We start from the raw sequence: 16,137 nt of genomic DNA on the forward strand, positions 1-16,137 counted from the left end.
AGTGTTCATAGCGTGTTCATTAAAAACGGACTATACAGTCACTATTATAGTCAAATTAACATAACAACATAACACCAGTCCGTAACCTCTAATGTAGACAGTAGTCGTGTTAACTCGGATACGATGTAATTGCAGATAACAAGTAATTGGGTCAGATGCTTACGGCAACCATTACACTGAGATGCCTTGAATATTTACGCAAATTTGGAGTATATGTTATTTAAGAATAGTGCATTAAAATTACGTTTACGCGTCAACCGCGTCGCTAACATAATACGAGGAAAAAAAAAAGGTATTCTTCCCAATTCTGCGCTTGCGTCATATTAATTTGGATAAAGTAGAATAAAATTAAATATGTAAAGGATTCCATGGAGGGCAACGCATTAAATGTGCTCAACTGGCGTGACTGAAAATAAGTAAAAACAGTCAAGCACGAAACGCGCCGGCTATAATTTTTAAGAGTATAATAATATACAGAGGGGAACTGTACTAAAATTACCTGCATGGGTACCTCTGTCCCACTCGTATTTATGCCATGAAACAGCTGCGCTTGTATGGCTGGTATGTTATTTCGATTTAAAGGTTTAAAATTACAGGGTAGGGAGGCATAACATTTATAGTCCTCATGAATGGCAGCACATGACCATGGCGTATACAGTGTATTCTATAATGTCCATGGTGTTATCCATGTATAGGTGACAGTTACCACTTTACATCAGGTGAGTCGTCAGTTTATTTGTCATTCTAAATGTCATAAAAAAATAATAGAAATATATTATAGAAGTACATATTTAAAATTTAACAAAAAATGAACTTAAGACTACCAGTGTTATAACTTGAACGATCATATAAATCTTAAATTATAAACTAGTCGTTTAATAAATGTACAGATTTACAGAATCTACTTATTACATCATAAACCCTTTCTTCACTATTAGTGCAAATTGTGTGGATCGAGGGAAAAGCTCCGAAAATGGTGGTATGTCTTCACATATTACTTGGTATCTCGTATTCTCGTGGGTATTTTATAATAACCATTCTTAGCGGATAGTTAAATATGGAAGCCACGTGTAAAAAGCTTCTGGGGATATTTTTTGCTTCATTATAGTAAATTAGTTAGATTTGTTTTTTATTTATTATCACTATTTCAAACGTTAATTGTTAGCTGTTAAATATACGGTTTTTCAATAAACTTCCATAAGGTACGGCCCTGATCCATAGATTAGCTGCAACATGTTTGTGATTGACGCTCTATTAGAAAATAAAATTATTTATAGCTAAAAAAATGCCATTAATATGCTTCGTAGAAAAAAGGGAAAGCCTCTCTTCAATGCTCTTAGATTTTAATATTTAAATTAGATTTTCTACGACATATACCTTGGTATTAGTCAATAGTATTGTGAAATTCTGGAGATAAATGTTTACCATAAAAAACAGAAGCGCACAAAATAAATAGGGGTTTATTATGCGCTGTACTAAGGACCCCTAATTATGTTAGCATTTTGTGCCGTGTACCAGACGAACTCTGCTTGAAATAGAATTGCTTCATTTGTCTCAATTTAGTAATGTAATGCCAGTATCCCGGAGTATTCCGGGATAATCAAGAAAATACGGTGAATGCCGAAATTAAGATTTCCATGTATGTATGGTATGCAGACTAAACGAGTATATTTGAGGGAGCGTTCACAGCATAATTGTTGCGGCTTATTGATCAATGAGGTTAAGCAACTGTGAGAATTTGTATGGTTATTAATAATATCTTTAATATTATGCGTCTATTTATATGTATATAACTTAATTATTCAGTGTAATATTTTTAATTAAGTATATAATATCGAATCGATAATTCTCAGGTCAAATAGATTTTCCTATTTTTTTCATTTTAAACCGAAATAAAAAATAAGGAGATTCTTTATTGGGCTGTATTTTTTTATGTTTGTTACTTCACAACTCCGTCAGTTGTAAATCGATTTGGATAATTCTTTTTTATCTGATATGATATACTTACAGATTGGTTTTATAGAAATTTTATCAAAATTGGTTCAATAGGTTAGTTTTTAAGTCAAAATAACTGATTTTGGCACAACTGAAGTAGTTTTTCTTTTTTGTTGAATACAGTTTTAAATTATTATTAAACAATTGGCGTGTAGATCCCGGTATAGAATAGGTCACCCCTTTCTTTCCCGTGGGTATCGTAAGAGGCGACTGATGGAGAAATGGGGAGCAGTGCCCCTTTTAAAACATCACCAAAAGACGAACAGCGGTTGACAATTACTGGCAGAACCTCCCTTATGGGGAGGCTATGTTGTATACAATAAAAATGTTATAATATGTATTATATACTTATGTCATTCGTTAAACGAATGTGTCATTAAATTACAAAGGTTCGAGTAATGTCATAATACACCGAGGAAAACTTTGTGATGTCGTGCTTTGTACAATAACAGACCAGCATATTGAAAAATTCCTGAACGCACGGACGGACATCACGAATTATACGTCAAAAGATATATCGCTATGAAAAATATTACGTTTTTACCTGACTGCACAAAGCTAAGGGAAGGTTATGATTTTTATAATAATCTATATATATTTATGTTCTCTTACAGCTTCACATTTTAAAATCTAATGTCTTTCTAACAAAATAAGGTGTTCGTTGATGCGACTCATCTCCACTCAGCATTAAGGTAGATTAAGACTTGACGTCTCACAAAATCCAATATGGCGAAAAATTTATTTCACATTTTAATAATTTAAAATTTAGCTGCGCAAAATCTACATCGACTGTAACAACATTAATATAATATCAAGACAATTTTTTTTTTTTTTTATTTCTGGAACTCAAAACCCGGTAGCGTCAGGAACGGCAATGAATATAAAAATTGATTTGAAAAAACTTGTTATTTGATTAGAATTATTTTAATTCCGCTACCATTAGCATGTGTATGACTGCCAACCCTCGAAGATTGATCACCACTATCACCATCAGAGGTTACACAACCTTCTATATTAGCCATCAATCTCCGACTGCCTTTACGTTCACGCACCTTTTGCGACACGTTTTTCATCTCTAAACGAGACATCGTCAGGCAAATTATTAGATCGCTGCTCAGAGCCTTTGCGACAATTCGGAATGAGTCATTGTCGCTGTGTTACCATATTTATGAATGAGAAAGTCGGTGCTTTCTCCTTACATGGTTTGACAAACATTGAAATAGGCATGAGTAATATCGATACCGTTCTGTGGGATCCCTCTAGACAATGATGGTGGCAAAAGAAGGAAATTATTAATTTGGATATCGTCTATTCCAGTCATATATCTATAATAAATTAGTTCGGATTTCGATACTATATATCGGAAAACCAATATTTAATACATCCATTATTGGACGAATACACAAATATTGTAACTACAGTATACAGATATTGTCATATACTTGTATTATCTAACCATAGTTTGAGATTATTTGTAGTGCTCGTAATAGAGTAAAACACCAAGGAACTGCCTTGAATGAAAAAAATGTGGTAATCCATTTTCACGGTGCGTACACATCAGTGAAACGGCAACGACTGGATGTGTGTCAACGACCGCGGTCCGCCGCCGTGACTGACAGTGGGCAATGTTTAACTGATTTTATTGAGTGACAGTCAAAAGGAGGTTCTCAATTCATTCTGTATTTTTGTTTTAAACTATATTATGCAATTACGGGGCCAATCCTGAACAAATTTTCACAATTCCTATTGCAATCGATATGGATTACTGCTATGTCGATCTCGTTTTAATTCGGTGACAATTGAAGATGTAAGAGCCGAATTCGATAATTCTTTTCGCAGTCAATAAATTTTGTTCACGTGTTGATCTCATATTAATTTTATTACAGAGTTGCTATTTTTTGCAGAGAAAAATCATAAATTATCACTTTCTTTCTACTCTCAGTCATTCTAATATTCACTTCCTCAGTGTTCATCATTTGGACAATTCGTTCATATCTTTTTAGGTCTTTTTATGAACTTAAAAGACAATAAACATGTTACAAATTCGTTTCAATTATAATAAACGGGTCTAATCATGCAGTTGTATAATTCAACGGCGATAAAAATATGAATCGACTTGGAAATAACGATGAGTCAGCTTGCAGGTGCATTATGCTACGGCAACTGTTGCCTAACAATGAGTTCTCAAGCGGACCAACCAACTTCGTCGGGAAACATTCCGTTATTAGATGAATTTGTTATCTCAGTTTTGACGTTCAGTTCAGCACTAGATATTCAGTTATTCAAGTAACTAGCAGCCCCCAGTTTTACTACTCCTCGGGTCCTAAGTTTGACATTGTTTTATTTTTGTCACTAAGAAGGCAAAACAGCATGCGTCTCGCTTGTAACTGAGAACAAAATGTACAGTTGTTACGCTGTAATTATTACACACATTGCCTAGCCAGATCCTTCCTCTATAAAGCACTAACAACATCTATTACGGGATCCACTACAATTTTTTTATATAGTCCTATTTTTTGGAAAGCGCTTAAAAATACGGTAAACATGAAGTAGTTGCATTTACTTGGAATAAAGTTACGTCCATGTTGATTCCACAATACTAATTATGTGACTACTGAATCCGTCGTTTTGCTTTGTGGAGTAAAAAATAGCTCAGTGTGAAGCTAAATTTACATACAAGCACATGACTTTGTGTTATAAATTTATGTATTTTCTGGTCTATGTTATTTTCTTGATATCTCGTTGTTCTTCGATGTGTTTTGTTGCCTTTTTTGGGGAATTTATTTAAATAGATCATGACTATAGAAAGGTAAGATAGTGAGTGATACGTAGTTACCACCATCAGGAGATAGAATCAAGGGGTCCTCTCAATATAACACTATCAGCAACAAATACCATAATTGGCTTTCCACTATAACTTGACCTTCCCTACAGTGAATGAGTCAGGTCAACATCGACACAGATTACAGATTCGTTGTGATTCATATAGTGAAACGAATCACAACCCATTATACGAACGTGACTAAGTTTGCAAATAAGGCTATAACTTTGATAGTAGGCAACAGAAAAATGATTCAATCATTGATGGGAGAAGCACAGAAATAGTTTAATATAGCCTTCATATTTTTAAACACAAACTGCAAAAAAGGTTTTGATTCCGAGAAAAATCTACCAATATATCTCAATTACCTCGACTTGGTCCGGCTTCAGATGGGAGAAGGTTACGCGTTTGCCGCGTACCCTTCCTTGGAACATGTATAACGATTTCTTAAACATGAATCTTTTTTACACCCTCTTTTAAAGTATAATGTTTTCAGAATTCATTTGTGTACGTATGTGACTTTTTTATTACACTATAACTTACAAACGCCTATGGCATCGTTAGAATTATTATCCGAGTGATACTAGCTAAAATTTTTTTTGCGTGAGTTTAATTTTATGTAAGTCAGAGCAAAATGTATTTTGTTTTATTCAAAAAGTTACTATCAAGATGTTCGCATTAATTTTGTGAAAAGTCTGTTTTGTGTAAACATTTTTTTAAGATACGGAACCCTAATTCTATAGCCGTCGTAACAATATAAAAAGTACTCACGCTGTCACAAGCAGTCACCATTTGCTTTAAGCGCTTCGTGTATTCCCAGCCTTAATTAGGTTCGTCGGCTTCAATACTATATACTCAGTAAAAAGTTTAACAAGACGGTTTACAGGCACAAAAAAGCCGTTAGTCATTGAGGTTAAATGTTGATTGAACAGTGATTGTCTATTTTTGTAGTATATAACTTGGCCTACCTCACTGCCGAGCAGGTGATTAATTTGATTATAAGTTTACAGACAAATAAACAGACACACCTACTAGAAGAACTTTTCAGGATATCTAAATCTAACTTTACAATAATATACGCCAATTATGAAAGTATTTAAGAATGATATTACCTTTCTCAATCGATCACAAATGCGATATGTTTATCGTTTTAGGATTCGCAATCAAACATTGTCATCATGTCTGTCTCTGCGTGTATTAACTGTGACTACTTAAGTGTGATCATTCCGAATTAATGTAAAGTAAGGTTTTAATTTGTGCAGATATTTAACCGTGAAAATTGGTGTATTTTCGCATAGTGACTCGATTCCATCATTTGGCAATACGCGTAAAACAAATTAAGAAATAAAAGTAGAGAGGCGTAGCAGAAATCTGATTATATGCTCTGATAATCAAATTAAGTATTAAATATTTCTAATTTTGAAATGTATTTTACAATTCAGCAAGACATATTTCTTTGCCGTCATCTTGATGTATCGAAACAACAAAATATTGCGAAGTTCCGCGCTTCAACTATAAGCATTATTATATAAATCAGGTTGAGTTTTTTTTTAGTAATTATTTTTAATAAAAGATAATAGAATGGTAAATCTGCTTACCCGAACGGTATATGCTGACAGGATATCAATGGAGAGAACAGGTGAAGATGAAAGCATGTCCGTTGGCACATTATGATAAAGTCAAAGTATAAAAGCATTAAGAATGAAAGTTTTAGATTTTTTATTTATACAACTTAGAATGGCAAACAATCTGACGATCCACCTGATGGAAAGTGGTAACCGTCGCCTATAGACATGAGCAGTACCATGGACATAACAGAGTATACTGTTTCGCCCATGATACCCCCCATGCGTTGCCATTCCTAACGACTCAGGTGTTATTCCTCTGTACCTAGTAAATTCACGCCATATCCCACCCTTCAAACACAGCCATGCAAACACAACTGCTTCACGATTGAAACACGAATGGGACAGAGGTACCCAAGCAATCAACTTTTGTACAAAGTCTCTATTTACCACGATAATTAACGCATTGGAACAATCTGTCTCAATTATTAACAATACTTTCTGCCTATCCAGGTTAAGTTTCCAATTATATAAAGGAATGAATATAAACTTGGCAACATTTATTTTTATTCTGACGTGAGCGCCATCTATGTCTGGTGAGGGAGAAAGAATACATTGTATCGCCACATCTGTTCATTTCCAGGATGTCGTGGTCTCCAAAACGCACGGTGGGCATTTTTAAATACAACATTCAATTACTAAGTTATGACTACGTTGCAGCAAGAATACCTAAACAGTTTTTGATGTAACTAATAAAATACCTCTGAAAACATTTTAAAATTCTTACCTTATGCTACAATCTTAAATATGATATATTAGATATCATAAATATTAAAATGTATTTAAATATTGTTTAACCGTTTTATTCATAAAAATTATTAACCCTTTATAAGTCCTCTATAACAATGAAATAACGTGATTATAAAAACCAATGTTTAATGAACATTATATTTATTTAACTTGGTCCATGTCCATTAATATTTGTAAGTATCTATATTCTTTTTTTTTTTATTTAAAATAGCTATTACTTCATATATTTTTCTGATTGTTATTACAAAAATAACATAGTAGAAGTAGTATATTTATGAAATCTATGGTCTGTTGAACTCGATAAATTTGCAACATAATAACAAAAATCCTCCAATAAACCTATTTTAGTTATCGAAGGCTTATTGAGTGTTCATGAATAAAGCTCTGTTATAAACGTTCAATAGTATTACTTGACGTTTTACCTAAAGAGCTCTAAACCTACAATAAGATTTTTTATGAATAAGACCGTAAGAGTGTAGATATTCTATTGAAAAAAATATATATGTACATAATTAGTTACCAACATAATATTCTCTTCAACGCATTATATGTTAATTACATATAATTATGTTATTGTTGTGTATAGTATAATTGGTAATATAATATGGCGTTGCAAATAGCCCAATGTTGTTTTTTATAATAAATACGACAATATTAGCATAACTTTTATTTTCTCTTAACATATCTAAACTAATATTATGAATGGAAAGAATTATTTCATTTTCTGTTTCTATCGAAAAGAACTTTAAAAATATATAGACGATAAAAAAAAAAATACTTTAACATGCTACATTATTATCGAGTAACATGTACAGTATTGTATTAAAAAAATTAAAGATAGATAAATATAAATAATAGTGCGCCACCTACCCTTTGTCTTTTTCACAATGTCCTCTACCCAAAGGTTGTCTGGAAGAGATTGCTTAGCGATAAGGCCGCATTTTGTATCACTTCTCATTAATATTTACTGTATTTGTTATTTCGCTTTTTACTTGGTGCAATAAAGTGTAAATAAATAAAAAATACATTTATGGTGAATGATGAAGAAAACTGCAAGTAATTATTTTTTTTTTACTTATTTATTCATTAAAAATAATTACATGTTAAATACTTACAGTTTTAATATTGCTACTATTTTTTGTACATATATTGTATTATCACGCTGTATCATCGAATTGTGATGTTCAATAGCCTAACCTTCCTAAAAAAATTAACTATCAAATGTAAAAAGAGTTTTTCAAATCCCAATTCTAGTTTCAGAGAACAAAAACAAACAAATCTTCCGCTTTATTATATCAGTATACATGTGTAGATATTTCAGCTTAATAAATTAAGCCCTTTCTGAGAACAAGGGTTTTGACGGTGGGATTGACATGAAGTATGATTATTATGCTGCCAAATATATAGGATCAAGTGCTAGTATTTGAATGACCGTCTAAAGGAGAAGATTCTATTATGAATTCTTTCAAGATCTATATAGACAACCTATGCCATTTCAAAACCAATTATAATATATTTTCTTTGCAATCAATAAATTTTGTTTCCGTATTAGTTTATTTTTAATTTTATTACAACTATTGAAAGCGTATTTTTTAAAGAAAAACACTTCTCTCTATATTTCATGAAATTTAACAGAATCTATACCAATTTAACAAACTGGTCGTCTAATGGAGCATTATATTTGTTTTATAATAAGTATTAATAGTAGATTACTAGTCGATATTATTTTTGTTTCTAAGTCACTAACGTCTGTTTTTTACGGAGCAAAATTGACTTGTATCATCATCACATATCAGCCGTTAACTGTTCACTGATGACCAAAGGCCTTACTTATTTGTTTCATTCCGTAAAAAAATCTTTAGACACGGAACCCAAAACATCTTATAATTAAATAATAACCACCACCTCCATCCTGCCACCGTGTAAAACAATCACCGAGACCGGCCACGTTGAAGTAATACAAACAAATATTCAAACAACAAACATACAGACACACCGACATGTATCTTACTTTGTTATAAATATTTACGTTCGCCGTGTTATGTTAACTGGGCGTGTAAACAAAGACGTCTGTGCTTTGGAAATTTGAAAAAAAAAAAAGTGTTTACGGTTTTAGAAGTGTTCTGTACAGATTAGATCGAACGTAGGTGCGTTTTTCTGAAATGATATGATTATAAATAGTAAATACTTAATAAAGTGCTTTTCAATTCCTTTGCTGGTAATGTAAGATTTTGTTCTACAAAAAATAATCTGTAGCCTCTCAAATCGTGACCTTATAGAATTATACAGAATCAATAAGGGACAAATAGGTGACAACAAAAATTATCAAATTCAGAATTGGCGAAGATAATCACATAACATTCACAAAAACATGCACATAATAATAATAATTAAAGTCGGTGAAATTTTATATAAATGAATATACAGCTACATGAACATACTTATAATAAACCCAATTATAATATTAAAATTTTAATTACAGACAATTTAGAACACTTCTTTTTGAAGTCGGTTGAAAAGCGGAAAATTCGCGTGGAAATATCAATCATTTAAATCAAATCGAAAACCTCTTTACTGTAATATGTAAGCACAGATGATTTTTGGTATTTCTGTACGTTTTTAATACGTACGAGCAACTTGAAATAAAATATTCCAGTGACATGATAAAGCTATCTAGCTAATAAATAATAAAACCCGAAAATAGATACCAAACTAGTTAGAAACAAGATAGAATATATACCTAGTATATCGTCAATGTAGTAAAGTAAATAGGAAAACATAAAAATTATTTATTTCCCTCAGAAACTAGCTCTTATCTGGTTCTTTATTTTGCCTGTGATATATTTCGTATATTACTTAGTACGAATTAATAATATTTATACTACTATCAATGGATTCAGAATAAATGACAGTGAAATATAGGCGCTAAATAGGGATTAGGTACAAAACTGTCGGATATGTATTTCTGTCTTGACTATTAAAAGCGTTCATACTTTAGCTTACTGAAGTGTGGCAACGACGCAATTTTTTTGTAAATTTTTAAAAACAACTCAACAATTTGCAATGTTTCTGTTTGATTATTTAAAAAGTGCTTTGATAGCGAACCAAAACGTTAATCATGGAATGACATTCATATTAAGCTATAACTAAATATGTATTTGAATTTTGATGGCAAAAAGTATTTGAATTATTCTGACGCAAAATATTAAGTTGGTCTACCCTTTTAAGACATAACATATGTATAACGTTTTAGATTTATAGCAACATATTCAATAATTAAAATTTTAGTTCGCTAACAGAACATTTTTTATTTATCAATCAGAAACATCGAATACAGATCAATTCTTTTGAAAAATCGACAGATAAATTGCGATGTTGCCACACTCCAGTAAACAAATGTTTCTAAATTCAAAATTCTGGCGCCAAGCAGCTTGCTTACATGCTTTATTCCGAATTAAAAGGCAAGATACAGGATAGCGAAATTACTTACACATTGTTGTGTGTGTGTCTCAAGACTAGGCAATGCGTGAATTATATTCAGAATTGCAAATGTTTATGTGTTACAATGGCGCTTATCATCTGGCAGACCGTACGCCTTGATGGCCACAAATTTTTGTGTAGGAGTATGTATATGTATGGATGTGAGGTTAGCTTGAGAGAGGGGCAAAAGGAGGAATCATATTGTACAGATGTTGTGATTACAACCAATTTACATTATATACATATAATACATAGAAATACAAATAAACACTGATTAAGCTAATAAATTAGAACTAATATGAAACGGACATAATAATTAACATTAATAATTAATTGGCTGTAATAAAATATGACGGTATATTGCAATGTGCTGTTAATTAGGAACCTGCCAAATTCAGGTGGTTTACGGTTCAACTGAGTTTCGGTCGCCGTCGAAGCCTAGCGACGGAACCCGAGTTTACACGGCTATGGTCACACAACACAAGCAACACTGATGTTGTTGTATTTTGTTTGTGATAGTAATCTTACAATTCAATATATCTATAACAACATATATATAATCCTGTAAATTGCATATCGACGTTTAACTACCAATACCTCCTAATTGACATAAAATATTTACAGTTTTTTTTTTTATTTACGTACCTACTTTTGTATGTTGCATTAGGAAATCATGTTTTCTTCTGTATATCGAGAAATTATCTTAAAATCAACTACTTTGCTTTTGGTTTCATTGTAATTGGAATGAATTCAGAATTAGGTGATATTGACAGTAAGCGACGTTATCTTAATTTATTGAGACGAGTAACATCAAAGGAATAGACGAGTGGTACAATAATTACATGTATATTACCTGTAATTTCCACAGTGCTATAATTGTTATGTCTGAGGTTCTGTTCACGTTACCACTCACAGATGATTGATCGGTTTGTTTACCACATATAAAGCAATTTTTCAGGTTTCAATACGTTTTCTTCTTTTGCACCAGAGAAAATAACTACTTAGTAAGTATTTTTGTTTTCCTAATAGTCGTGACAAGATCGTCAAAGGTTATAAAATAAATACGCAGAAATACATTCTAGTTCCTTTTCTTTAAATTTTTTTATATCATGTAATTTATGGTTATAAATACGGGATGTATAACTCAATCAGCACTTGGGATCATAGACAAACGTTTAAAATAGTTGTCTATTATAAAATAATGGCAGGTGCGTTCTTTTTAGTTCTGTCATCGCATAAACAATGTCTTCCTGTTTAGTTTTTAGGGTTCCATTACACGATGTTCCATTAAAAGATGTAAAACAATTCTCAACTATATCCGCAAATCGTAAATACAAATAAATATCGTTAATAAAACGTTTTATCGTCTCAATATTTTGAGAGTTTAATAATATCTCGAGTAGAGTGAAATGTTGGATATTTTTAACGACTTAAAAAATATTTGTAGCAACATTAAATTTAGCATCTTTAAACGACTTCCAAATGAAGTAGGTTCAAAATTTATCTGTATTTTTGTTCATATTACGTGATTAAATCGCTAATTCTGAATTGATTTTAATATTATTTTTGTATTTAATAAGATTAATACCAGTGGTTGGTCCCATATAAATTTTGTAATGTTTGAATCTGCCGTATTTCTTTGCGAAGTATTTTTTTATGTGAAAAGGCGACAAACGAGCATGCGGTTCACATGACGGCAAACGATCGCTATTTAATGGTTGCAGCGAATCAAAATCTACTTCTAGACACATGATATTGCGGTTTAAATTCACATATTTTCAATGTAATACGTCTACATATCATCATGCTGTTCATTAGATGTTCATGTATGTATGTGTGTATATCCACAATTGAAGTATTTTTTGTAAAAAAAAATATATTTGACATAATTTATGAACAATCTTAGCATGATTGAAATAAAAATAGCTAATTAAAAAAAAAAACTAGTAGTTACTGATTATTAATAAATTAAATACCGTGTGATTCCGGCATACAATAGGCCACCCCTTTTTCGTGGGCGTCGTAAGGGGCGACTAAGGGAGAGCAAAGGATGGGCAGCATTCCTTTTAAAACATCTCTAAAGCATGACTGCAGTTGCTAGTTCGCATGCCGAGCATGGCAACTACTAGCAAAACCCCCCAAGGGGGAGGCTTATGTTCAGCAGTGAACAGTTAAAGGCTGATAAGATGTTGAATAAATTAAATAAGTCATACTAAGTTTGTTGAGTAATTATGCCAAGTATAAAAATTACGACTTTTTCTAAATTTTGTTTTATTGATTAATAACTAATAATACTAAATTATAACATTTTGTTTTTATTTTTATTTGTAACCCAAATATCGAAACAATCCCGGAATCTCGGGAAACACTAAGTACTTATAATTCCGAAATCCCAGGATTACAAATAAGAGACGAGGTTGAATTCCCTGTTTTGTAATAATAATGTAATATTAAAACGGAATCGACGAAAGTGAAACATGTTTACCTTTTACCCTTGTAAAACATTTAAATGATAAATAGCGACACGCGTGTACCTATAAAGATAGGAGATGTTATAGCACAAACTATTTGTCGAGAGGGATTTGAAATATTTAAATTAAGGAGTGTGCACGTAACTTTAATAGAAATCATCTCTCCGATGCCATAATAATGCATCTGGTTCATATAATTATTATTTGTAAATTCGAATTTCAGTCAATTCCCAAGACAGAAAATTGTTCAAAAGTTACCTACAAATTTCGACCCAAACGTAAACATACTAATAAATATGTTATGTCATTATCATTAAAAAAATAAAATACTTTATTAATTGATAATATAATTTTAATGAAATATTATAATGGTATATCGTAAGGTAGAACAGAAGGAACTTCTGTGAATTGCTAATTCGGTTTGGAGTAGATTGAAGTATTGAGGTGTGCTCAACCGGGCGCGAACGGGTTCGTTCCAATGTGTACTGAACGCAATTGAATTTAATGTTACAGCCAAATAAAATTGTAAAAAAGTGATGACAAAGGGAAATGACTGTAATATACTCAACAGTTAAGCACGTAATTCAAAATTTAAATTTAGGATATCGACGCCCTTAAACATTTTTTACGAACTAAGTATCTGGCATTATAATTGTACCGCAGTTATCAAATATTAGATTCCCTTAGTTTTTTCTTAGGTTAATTCGCTACGCAATATCTTTATTAATTTAAAATAGATTTAGTTCCGGTTAAAGTCGTTGTTCCTTGTTTTTTTGGTGGCGGTAAATTCTACTATCGTAAATTATTATATCGGAACAAAACATACATAATACATTGAAAGTCACCTATAATAAAAATAAAAAAGGGAAGTTATCGTTGTTGTCTCGGTTGTCTAATTCACTTTCGTAAAATTTATTTCCACTACCAATATTCTATCGACTATTGCTACGTCTCAAGTTACGTATACAGTACCACTCTTAATACTTCTCCAGGCAATACCGGTTTTACTTTTTTTTTGTTTGAAATTGTATTATTTTATTTCTGACGCATCAGCGCCGATTCACTGATTACAAGCTAAGAGCGGTTGCCATGACCGAAATCATTCGAATGGAATAAAAAAAAAAAAAGTCATTTACCATAACCTTAAATGAACCATTTTAGAAAATAAAACTTAAATTTTGCGTTAAAAAATCAATTGTTAATATATATATTAATATGTAGGTACCTACATAATGTGCTAGGTACGTAAGTTTTTTTAGAAATATTCGTATATAAGTAGTAAGCCAAATAAATATTTACTGTATGTATCTTATTTTAGATATAAAATTTAAAATTCATAGTCCTCTGTTCCGAGTATTCAGCACAATAAATACAAAAACGATTAATTTTCTATTTGTATTGTTTATATATATAATATTCCGTGTGGTTCCGACATATAATGGGCCACCATTTCCCGTAGGTGTCGTAAGAGGTGACTAAGAGAACTTAATGGTCGAGAGATGGACAGCAGCGTCTATTTTAAAACATCACTAAAGCCTAACTTCGGTTGCCAACCCGCCTGCCAAGCGCGCCAACTATAACCAAAACCTTGTTCATGGGAGAGGTCTATGTACAGCAGTAGACTGTGGCAATGGACAGTTAGTGGCTGATATAATAAATAATAATTGTTTCTATAAATAGACCTATTCCAAAACCTTTAAAGACAAAATTTGGCCTGACTGTTCTATTAGATCATCCAGGCGATACTTTGACTTTACTAATTACTAGCGACCCGCCCTGACTTCGCGCGGGATTTTTGTAGATACTAATGTGGTGTTAATTTGATGGTGATGTCTATACAACAGGATGCTTTTATATACAATGTTTACAGCTATTTTTTTATGAAACAATACAAACATGTTTTTTAAAAGAGAGATAACTTTCGAAAGTGCCGGCACGGATCGCTGTTTTGTCGCGCGATAGCTTTTATTTTACGATATTTCATAGGATATTAATTAAAATTTTGTGGAATAAATTATTATGCAGTATTTAAACTGCTTAAGGTAACTAAAGTATTTAATTCAATAATGACAAGTATCGTATCCATCTAAATAGCTTATTAAACTCTACATAATTTGTATAATATTTTTTAAACTTTTAAATTATTATAGAAAGCTATCCATATAATACAGACATATATCATCTGATTTCTTTGTAGCCCTAATAAAGAGGTACACTTTTATCATATATTATTTTATTATATTTCAAAACAATAAATTTTCGATAAAGCCTCTCAGTAGGCTTGATTTCTTCCGACATCTTGAACAATTGTGGTCATATCTCAACAAATTGAAACATAACAATATTAAACTATACATATAAACCTTCCACTTAAATCATTCTTTTCTATTGATGAAAACCTTATTCAAATCCGTTGCGCAATTTAAGAGATCTAAGCGTACAGACGGTGGGCAGCGACTTTGTTTTATGCTTCGTAGAGATGAGTAAGAACAAAATTGTCCCGCGCCAGTTTGGTAATAGCTTTCTAACGGCCCGTAGGCACTGAATCAAAGTTTGAAATTCGTAGTGATAGATGTTTTGTATCTGAAATATAATTTCTGTTGGTATATCCATACCAATATTAATATACGAAATTCAATCAATTACGTTCTCATAACACTCTAAGAAATAGAAACGTTTATACCTTTAAAAAAAGCAACAAACGCCCAAACTTTTTTGTAAAATTCCATATTCAAAAGATATTTTTTTTATACTCTTTTTTAATACTCTTGGAAAATTTTAATAAATGGTAATTACAAATTGTTTTAAATTCTTCACTGTATTCACTCAAATGGGCCTTCATAGACAAAATATACTGGACTTAAACGAAATGGTACCTGTGGTCACGACTGTATTGTGTAATTGGGTAATCAGAGGCATTTATCGACTGTGGCTATTATGATACTTAACATGCGACATACTGATTTTGATAACCATTAATATTAAATTCCAACGT

General features: G+C 31.7%; 1 protein-coding gene across 10 annotated transcripts in view; it reads right to left on the reverse strand.

Moving 5' to 3' along the window:
- LOC113514210 (fasciclin-3-like) overlaps positions 1-16,137 on the reverse strand; it is a 163,604-nt gene that overhangs the window by 108,418 nt on the left and 39,049 nt on the right. The gene's annotated exons all lie outside the window — the stretch shown is intronic.

This window comes from Galleria mellonella, unplaced genomic scaffold (genome assembly GCF_026898425.1).
Source record: "Galleria mellonella isolate WM207_F2 unplaced genomic scaffold, CSIRO_AGI_GalMel_v1 utg172, whole genome shotgun sequence".
NCBI lineage: Eukaryota > Metazoa > Arthropoda > Insecta > Lepidoptera > Pyralidae > Galleria > Galleria mellonella.